We start from the raw sequence: 9,320 nt of genomic DNA on the forward strand, positions 1-9,320 counted from the left end.
AAAACCACTAGTATACTGCCTACAAAGGTTAGGGTTCAGCGTGATCCCAACTATAAGGTGGAGGTGGAATAGGAGATTCACAGTCCCAAGTCAGCCTGGGAGGATGGGACGTGGGAGATGTAAAGCAAATGATCCTATTTGGAAAACAAACTAAAAGTCAAAGGGCTGGGCCATGGCTCAGTGCTTGCTTAGCAAACACAAGGTCCCAACTTCAATTCCTAGTACTGAAAAAACAAAAAACAAATAATGCAATAGTTAAGGTCTTGCTCAGGCAATATACACAGCGTGGGAGTGAACATTGGACTCTTCTCCAGTAACTTCCACAAGGATGGAGGCTAAAGAACAGCCACTCTCTGAATGTTAAAGGTCACTGTGACAGATTGAGAAGGAAGCAGAGTTCATACACTCTTAGTGGCTCTTTAACCTTCCATCTAAAAGCAATATAGGCATTTGGTATTTCACAGGATCATGCTTGTATTCCATTGCCAGGGAAAGCACAACTAAACTTCCATGTTAAATAGAAAGGAAGAAGAACAGAATACATCATTCCTGTATTCTCATGCACTGTGTGTATTTTCACTTTAGCAGGTTATTAGGGAGGTCAGATGTAAAACTGCTGCAAAGGACCCACGCCAGATAATTTATGATTCTTTGGATACCTGAAATACAATGTTAAGGTTTTTTCCAAATCTTGTCCATATTTCTAGATTGTTCCAAGTTCTTTAGCCTTTTTAAAAATTTATTATTTGTGTCAGTACTGAGACTTGAACTCAGGGCCTCAGGCTCTTGCTTGGCTTTTTACCTCAAGACTGGTGTGCTGTCACTTGAACCACACCTCCATTTCTAGCTTTTTGCTGGTTAGTTAGAGTTAAGAATCTCTGGGGCTGGGAAGGTGGCTCAGTGGTAGAACACTTGCCTTGCATGCATGAGGCCCTGGGTTTGATTCCTCAGCACCACATAAGCAAAAAGAAAAAAGTCTGAAGTGGCGCTATGACTCAAGTGGTAGAGCGCTAGCCTTGAGCTGAAAAGCTGAGGGACAGAGCCCAGGTCCAGAGTTCAGGCCCGCAACTGGACCCCCCCCCAAAAAAAAAAAAAAAAGAATCTGATGTTTGTCTGCCTGAGTTGGCTTTGAATCTCCAGCCTCAGATTTCAGCCTTCTGAGTAGTTAGGATTACAGGCATGAGCCACCAAGTACCCATCTATCCCTTAATTATTTTATTATTATAAAGGTGATAAGGGGTTAAAATCATATAAGTCAGGTTAAGAGTACATTTCTTTTTGGACAATATCACTCCTTCCCTTACTCTTTCCCAGGTTTATCACTCACATCCCCACCCACAAGTTGTATAGTTCATTTCCAACATAGCGTCCAACTTGCCCTTTTTGATAGGCTAACGTTTAAAGACAATTCTTGGGGCTTATCGCTAAATGTCTCCCAAGTGCTGTCCATTCTGAGATATGGAATCTAGTATAATACTCTCTACATTAAAAGTACTTGAATAGCACTAAGGACTGAGAAAATACTTTCTGCGTTGAAGGAGAACTGTACAAATAAAGACATTAGAACTGTACTTACTATATCAAGTATCATTCTAGGACCTGAACTAAGTACATTAGAACAGTCTGAGCCTCATTAGAAAGGACAAACTATTACAATGTACAAAACACTAGGGAAGGATACACAGTTGTAATAGTGTGGGTTCTGTTTGCAATGTATGTTACTAGTTTCAGCAGAACTATTGTCTGGTTACCAGAACACAAGATGACACCTGCAGGGGCTTCCGCTGACTTCCTCTGGCTCTCACTAGGGCAGGCGGGGGGCATGGAGGGTTTGAGCAAGAAAACGAGGCAGAGGCTGCCGTGCCCCTACCTCCATCCCAGTCCATTTTAACCCTTGGTGTGGAAAGCCAGCCTTTTCAGTGTCTCATCAAAACCTTTTTTTTTTTTTTTTAACTGTCTTTGAGTTGGATTCCTGTTCCTCCCCCTCATATGGCAGTCACTGACCCTTATTTTTATAAGGTGTTCATTATTTCTGCCAAATTTGGGCCAGCAAGTGATTCAGCTCATTTGGCCCCAGAGGCTGTTTACATTTTCAGGAACTGCTATTGTGAAATTCTAAAGAAGTTTCTTTTATCTAGTATGACTGCTTTTGCCAGATGAATTCATTTGTCAAGTTATTTTTAAAATTTGTGAGTCCTTTCCCCCTCTCCCCTCCCCCGACGTTTTGAGAAGCTCTAGTCTCTTGTTTTGGGAGACTAGATGAGAAATAAATGCCACATTTGTGGATGTTAGAGTCAGAGAAAATTTCCAGCTAGGAGTCTCCGCTTTGAACATAAAATGCCTGTGCCCTGAATGCTGGGATGAGGCATTCTGTGGAACTGGTTTCAGTGGCTTTAATATCTGATGCCTCCAGAAGACCGAGCATGAGTCTCAGATTGCCCTCCAGACGTGAGTGATGGAGGGCCCAATAGGACATTCATCCAGAAGAAACACCTGTGACTGCCAACTGGAAAGCCACAGGCCAGCTGCCAGCAGACAGCTACAGGCTGCCAGGCTGCAGAGGACCAAACTTTGTACTTTGTCCAGGTCAGAAGGTCTAAAGTGACTCATCTGGCCACCTATCACAAGTTTAACAAATAATTTTTAAAAATAACTCCTTAGGTGCAGATACTTGTCTTTTTTGATGACTAAAGACTTAAGAATCTGAAGAAAAGCCACCACTAGCCACAGGTGCTGGTTTCCATCTGTAATACCAGTTACTTAGGAGGCTAAGATCTGAAGACTAAGGTTCCAAGCCAGCCGGGGAAAAAATGTGCATGAGCTCTTATCTCCAATTGACCACCAAAGAGCTCAAAGTAGAACTATGGCTCAACTTGTAAAGTACTAACTTGGATCAAACAAGCTCAGGGATAATGCCGAGGCCCTGAGTTCAAGCCTCAGGACTGGCACATACATACAGAAAAAGGAATGTGAAGAAAATTATGGACCTACCAGCCAGAAAAGTGTGTTCACATATAATTTCAGTGGCATCAATGGGATAACATTCAAGAACTGCTGGGAGTCGGGGGAGGGGAGTCCATAAATCCTTTTGTTTCAGTATTTGGGGAAACTCAACAACAGAGATTAATGCTATGCACACAATATTAATTCACTTACTTGGACCTTACTGAGTTCTTGTTGCATAGCAAGCATTATGCTGGAAGCTGGCCATTCAAAAGGCAAGGGCCCCACCCTGCTTTTTGCAGTTTCCAGTCTAATGGCACACACACACATATAACAATGAGACAGAACAATGAGTTAAGTCCTGTGCTGGAAGTATAAGCATAGAACATAACAAGCGTTTTAGGTAGTGGGCAATCAATTCAATATATATGAAAATTATTATGTGCCAGGCAATCAGATATGTTTGTACAGATTAGGTAGGTCCCTGGATCATGGAGCTTAAAGAATAGGGGAGGAGCCTGGAAGAACAAGACTAGAATCCTGACTACTAGTAAAGTTCATCCAGATGAAGGGCGTGAGACCCCAGGTAATAAGAATTACATTCCTAATATGATAGGCCCAATATCAAGATGAGCTGGGGAAGACTACAATAGTTCATCAGAAAAAGAGGTAAACAGGCATGCTGGGATCAGATCCACAAAACCCTAGTGATTATGGGCTGTGGAATTTTATATTGTGTCAAAGATTGTCTTTGATTTGTTTTTGGTGGAATGAGGGAGGGGGAGAGGAGAGAGAGAGAAGAGAGAGAGAGCTGGAACTAAGGCTCACACTCAAGGTGTGGGTGCTGTCCCTTAGCTCTTTTGCTCAAGGTTGATGCTCTACCACTTGAAGCACAGCTCCAATTCATTTGGTAGTTAATTGGCAATGAGTCTCATAAACTTCCCTGTACAAGCTGGCTTCAAACTGCAATCCTCAGATCTTAGCTTCCTGATTAGCTAGGATTACAATTGTCAGCCACTGCTACCAGGGCCATTGAGGGTTTTTTTTTTTAAAGTGACTGAAGAGATCAAAGTTTTATATCAGAAAAATCACTCTACCTCCTGTGGGGAAAATGTATTGGTCAAGAGGATGAAGAGTAGTGGTGGGTGAAATCCTGGTGACAAGAAAAAAGGAGGTTGCAGAAGTGGCACTGTGGCTCAACTGGTAGAGTGCTAGCCTTGAGCTGAAGAGCTGAGGGACAGAGCCCAGGCCCAGAGTTCAGGCCCATGACTGACTATAACAAACAAAAATTAAAACAGGGCTAAGAAAGGAGATTGCTGACATTCAGGATGAGAAATGACATTTTAGTGGCTTAGTAGATATGGAGTAAAGTGGGGCAGTTTGTAAAACAGGAGGACATATATATCCAATCTCTCCATCCCTAAGGGAATGCTCTGCTCTGTCCAATGACAGAATGATGGGTTTAGGGTATAAAATAATCCTGTTTGCCAGGTGCTGGTGGTTCATGACTGTAATCTTAGCTACTCTGAGGAGGCTGAGACCTGAGGTTCACAGTTCAAAGACAGCCCAGGCAGGAAAGCCTATGAAACTCTTATTCCAAAATCTGGAAGTGAAGGTGGCTCAAACAGACCAAAGATCAGAGCTCACGCCCTGAGTTCAAGTCCCAGGACTGTCATATATCCCCAAATAAATCCTGCTTACTAAGAGTGTATCACCTACTATCCTTCAGTAGAGTTATTGTGGCTTACTAATCAGATATGCAAACTGTATTTTTAATGTAATGATACTGAAAATAATACACAGTAATTTTATGATACATTTTTTCTATGTCAATCACCCTTCCAAGCACTCTGGAGCCACCTAATTTTCAAGCAACCCTATCTATGCAGACTACTCTCACTTTTAGTAGAAGAAGAAACAGAAACAGTACAGAGAACTTAAATACCTGTTTAAGATCAACACAAAATGGGGAGTGGAAAAAAAATAAAGATTTGAGCCTCAGAAATCTCACTTCAAGGACCCCTGCTCCTATCAATTCTATTGATCTACAAAATATGGCAAATAGCAATGTAGCCCTTCAAAGGATTCAGTATGCACATTAAAAACAACTGTTTCCCATGTGCTCTGAACATTCTGAAAAAGCACAAGCAAAATCACTACTGACACTGGCCAAGTAGAAGAGGTACATGAAGCAAAATGCTGGGTGTAAGTGTTTTTACAGACTTAGGCTCCAAAGAATAGAAAAGCAGAAAAAAAAAAACCCCAACCAAATGTGTTTTTGAACAATGAATGTTGTTTTCCTTCAGCCTTAAGGGAATTTTGAAGCTTGACGGATCCCATTCAGCTTTCAAAGCATCCCACATTCCACACCCACAAGCACATGCCAGAAGGTGCCAATCCAGCCAAGTCTGAGTTCAGGAACAATTTTCTTAATATTGGATTGGATTTCTTGACCGTCCACACTCCACAGATGAATCCTGGCTATGGCCCTATTTGGCAAAGAGTGTAAGCATTTATCAACTAATTAGTGGAAAAAGAACATTTCAGCAAGAGAGACACACAAAGGCAGAAATAGAAAATGATGGTATTACAAAAAGATAAAAATCATTGCCCAAAGTTCTTGGAAAATTTAAAGGCACGTTTTGCATATGCTAAATTCTAGTGAAGGACTTTCTGAAAAAAAAGTCTCTGGTGACAGAAAACATAACTTCCTCCATTTGCAGAAAAATTTTCTTTTGTAGAGGAAAAAGGAAATGTTTATAATATTCACTCTGTTTATTCATCTCATTTATTGGAACCACAATTGTTCTGAGTGTCATGCTAGGCACCAAAATACAAAAATGGAAACTCATAGACCTTGTTATCTGGCACAGCTGACGAGATGGACAAGCAAAAGAATAGAGTAATAAATGTGACAAAATAAATATATAGAAGTAAGGTCAAAGGGGTGAATGGAAACTATGGTGCTAAGATTCTGGAGTTCATTCTGCAGACAAAAGAATTAACTTTTTTATTAGTGTGTATTAATAGTACAAAAGTGTTTCACTGTGGCATTTCATCAGATTTTAGGAAGATCCTGCCATTGTCAATACAAAGGTTAGGAATTGTGCCACCACAGGTAACATGCTGTTTGAGATAGGGTCTTGCTTGCTAACTTTATTTTGCCTAGGATGGCCTGGAATTTTGATTCTATCTCTGCCTCCCAATTGTTGGGATTACTGTTATAAGCCACTGTATCTGCCTTTAGAAATTACGTAATTTTAAAAAAGTGTTGTTTAATTTCCAAGTTTTTGAGGTTTCCCTACATATCTACCATTGGTTTATAATTGAATTCCACTGTAGAGAATACACGTTGTATGGCTTGAATACTTTACACTACAGTAAGAGTTGCCTCATGGCCCAGAATAGGGTCTCTGTTGGTACATGCTCCTTGTACTCTTGAAAAGAATGTGTAATCTGCCCTGACCTTACTGTGCTCACTTCTGTGCTCTGTCACTTAGAACTTCAAGCTGATTGATAGTAAGGATTTACTGATTGTGTACATTCTTTATACTATTACACATTTAGAAAGGAATATTAAGATTTCTAACTAGTATATATATATATATATATATATATATATATATATATACATATATATATATTATACATACATGTATGTGTGTGTGTGTTTTCCCTTTCAGTCCTGGGGCTTGAATTCAGGGCCTAGGCATTGTCCCTGAGCTTCATTTGCTCAAGGCTAGCACTCTACCACTAAAGCCACAGCACTATTTGCAGCTTTTTGTTGTTGTGGTTGTTCATGTGGTACTGAGGAATTGAACCCAGGGCTTCATGCATGCTAGGCAATCACTCTACTACTAGACCACATTTCCAGCCCCCTCCAACTAATATTTTAAACTGTGGATTTGTTGATTTTTGTTTTCTTGTGCTGTAGTTCTATCAATTTTGTGTATGTGCGCCAGTCCTAGGGTTTGAACTCAGGGTTTGGGCACTGGTCTTAAATTTCTTGTGCTCAAGGCTGGAGCTCTACCACTTGAGCCACTGCTCCAATTCTGGCTTTTTTTTTTTTTTTTGTAGTTAATTGGAGATAAGCATCTAATGGATTTTCAAGTTGGTTTTGAACTGTGATCCTCAGATTTCAGCCTCCTTTGTAGTTAGCTTTACAGGTGTGAACCACAAGTTATTATTTCATAACTTTTGAAAGTTATTAGGTAAATATTTAGGATTGCTATGTACTCTTGCTAAGCTGGCCCTTTTATTATTATGAAGAAATCTTCTTTATCCAGATAATAATCTTCTCATTGAAAGCGAATTGTCTGATACCAATGCTGCTAGCCCAGCTCTGTTTTGCTAAGTGTTAGTATGGTGTATTTTCACATTCCTTCTTTTTTATTACTTTTTTGACCCTCCTGGGGTATAAACTCTGGGCCTGGGCACTGCTCCTGGGCTTTCATGCTCAAGGCTAGTTTCTATCACTTTGAGCCACAGCTCCACTTCTGGTTTTCTGGTGGTTAATTGGAGATAAGGGTCTCATGGACTTTCCTTCCTAGGCTGGTTTTGAACCACAGATCTCAGCCTCCTGAATAATTAGGATTATAGGCATGAGCCATCAGTGCCTGGCTAACTTTTATTATTATTATTATTATTATTTTTCCAGTTGTGGGGCCTGAACTCTGGGCCTGGGCGCTGTCCCTCAGCTCTTTAGCTCAAGGCTAGCGCTCTACCACTTGAGCCACAGCGCCACTTCCGGCTTTTTTCTTTTTGCTTATATGGTGCTGAGGAATGGAACCCAGGGCCTCATGCATGCAAGCAAGTGCTCTACCACTGAGCCACCTTCCCAGCCTCAACTTTTGATATCTCGCGAAACACCTTTTTCTTTTTTTTTTGAGGTGTTAGAGCTTGATTTCAAGGATCATGCATGTTAAACAAGCACTCTACCTTTGAGCTTTATCCCCAGAACTCTTCTGTGAAACTTATACTGGTGCAATAAATTAGTTTTAAGAACTCTTTCAACAAACTGTCATATTTATAATGAATTGTTTCTTACAGTAGGCACGAGCCCACTTGAGTCTTTCATGCTCCAAGCTTTTTTCAGGTAAGGTCTTGCGTGCTTTTTTATTGTTGCTTGCATGCCTTCTTTCTCTTTGCTTTTTCTTTCTTTCTTTATTTCTTTCTTTCTCCTTCCTTCTTTCTGCTATGGGCTAGCCTGACTATATTCCTCGTACCTAAGGCTTTCCATGTACCTGAAATCAAGGATGCATGCTACTATGCCTGGCTCAATCCTATTTATTACTTTCCAGATTAAAGTATTTAAATTCCTTACACTTTTACTTTAGAGCATGCTTTAGATAATTGGAATAAATTATTTTCTGTATTTAGGTTATATAATATCACTATAACAGGAATAAAAAAATTCTCTAGTTAGGAATAGTAGTAGATGCCTTTAATTCTAGCACTCAGGAATCTGAGGGAAGAGGATCATGAGTTAAAGGCTAGCTTGGGCCACACAGTGAGACTCTGTCTCAGAAAATCCAAGGATTGTGAATGTAGTTCAGTGGTAGAGTACTTGTTGAGCATGTACCAAGCAGGCCCTGGGCTTGATCCCCTAGGACTGCAAAAAAAAGGAATTAATCCAAGTCTGCCATCTAAAAAAATCAAAATACAATTTGGAAGTTAAGAAGAAAACAGTTTTTAAAAAGTATGATTCCAGGATCATACAGAAGGTTTAAATCTATTTTTTTCAACAAAATAAATTTATAAATAATTTAGATCCATTAGATCTAACATGATTACTAACTCAACGGGAAGCTAATCAGTCTTCAAATATGACAGCAATTTTTTCCTTAACAAATCACTGCAAAACACAAATTTCAAAGGTATTTTATTTAAATTTCTCCATCTAGGAGAAAAATATTAACAATATTTATACATGCCTTAATAACTTACTCACTGTACAACTTACATTCTATACAATACAATAAACCAGTCAGAGAAAATAATCAGTCAGCACTTAAATATGAATCTACGTGTAAAAGCATTGAATGTGCTATCTACATTGAATGTGGTATCTAAAGGTGGTATCCACACATTTTTTATGACTGACCTGCAGATAGCCATCTTGTTCAGGATGTGTCTAATCATTAAGAAGTTTATCCTTCTGATTCATGATGTGAAAGCTATTTGATCTTTAAGCATAGAACACATTTTTTATTTTATTTTCTAATTTGGGGAGGACAAAAGAGCTCTATCATTTCATCCCTTTCTTTCTTTTTTTTTTTTGGGTCGGTCGTGGGGCTTGAACTCTGGGCCTGGGCACTGTCCCTCAGCTCTTCAGCTCAAGGCTAGTGCTCTACCACTTGAGCCACGGCACCACTTCC

Source organism: Dipodomys merriami, unplaced genomic scaffold, assembly GCF_024711535.1.
Source record: "Dipodomys merriami isolate MVZ:Mamm:240054 unplaced genomic scaffold, mDipMer1.0.p SCAF_11, whole genome shotgun sequence".
Classification (NCBI taxonomy): Eukaryota; Metazoa; Chordata; class Mammalia; order Rodentia; family Heteromyidae; genus Dipodomys; species Dipodomys merriami.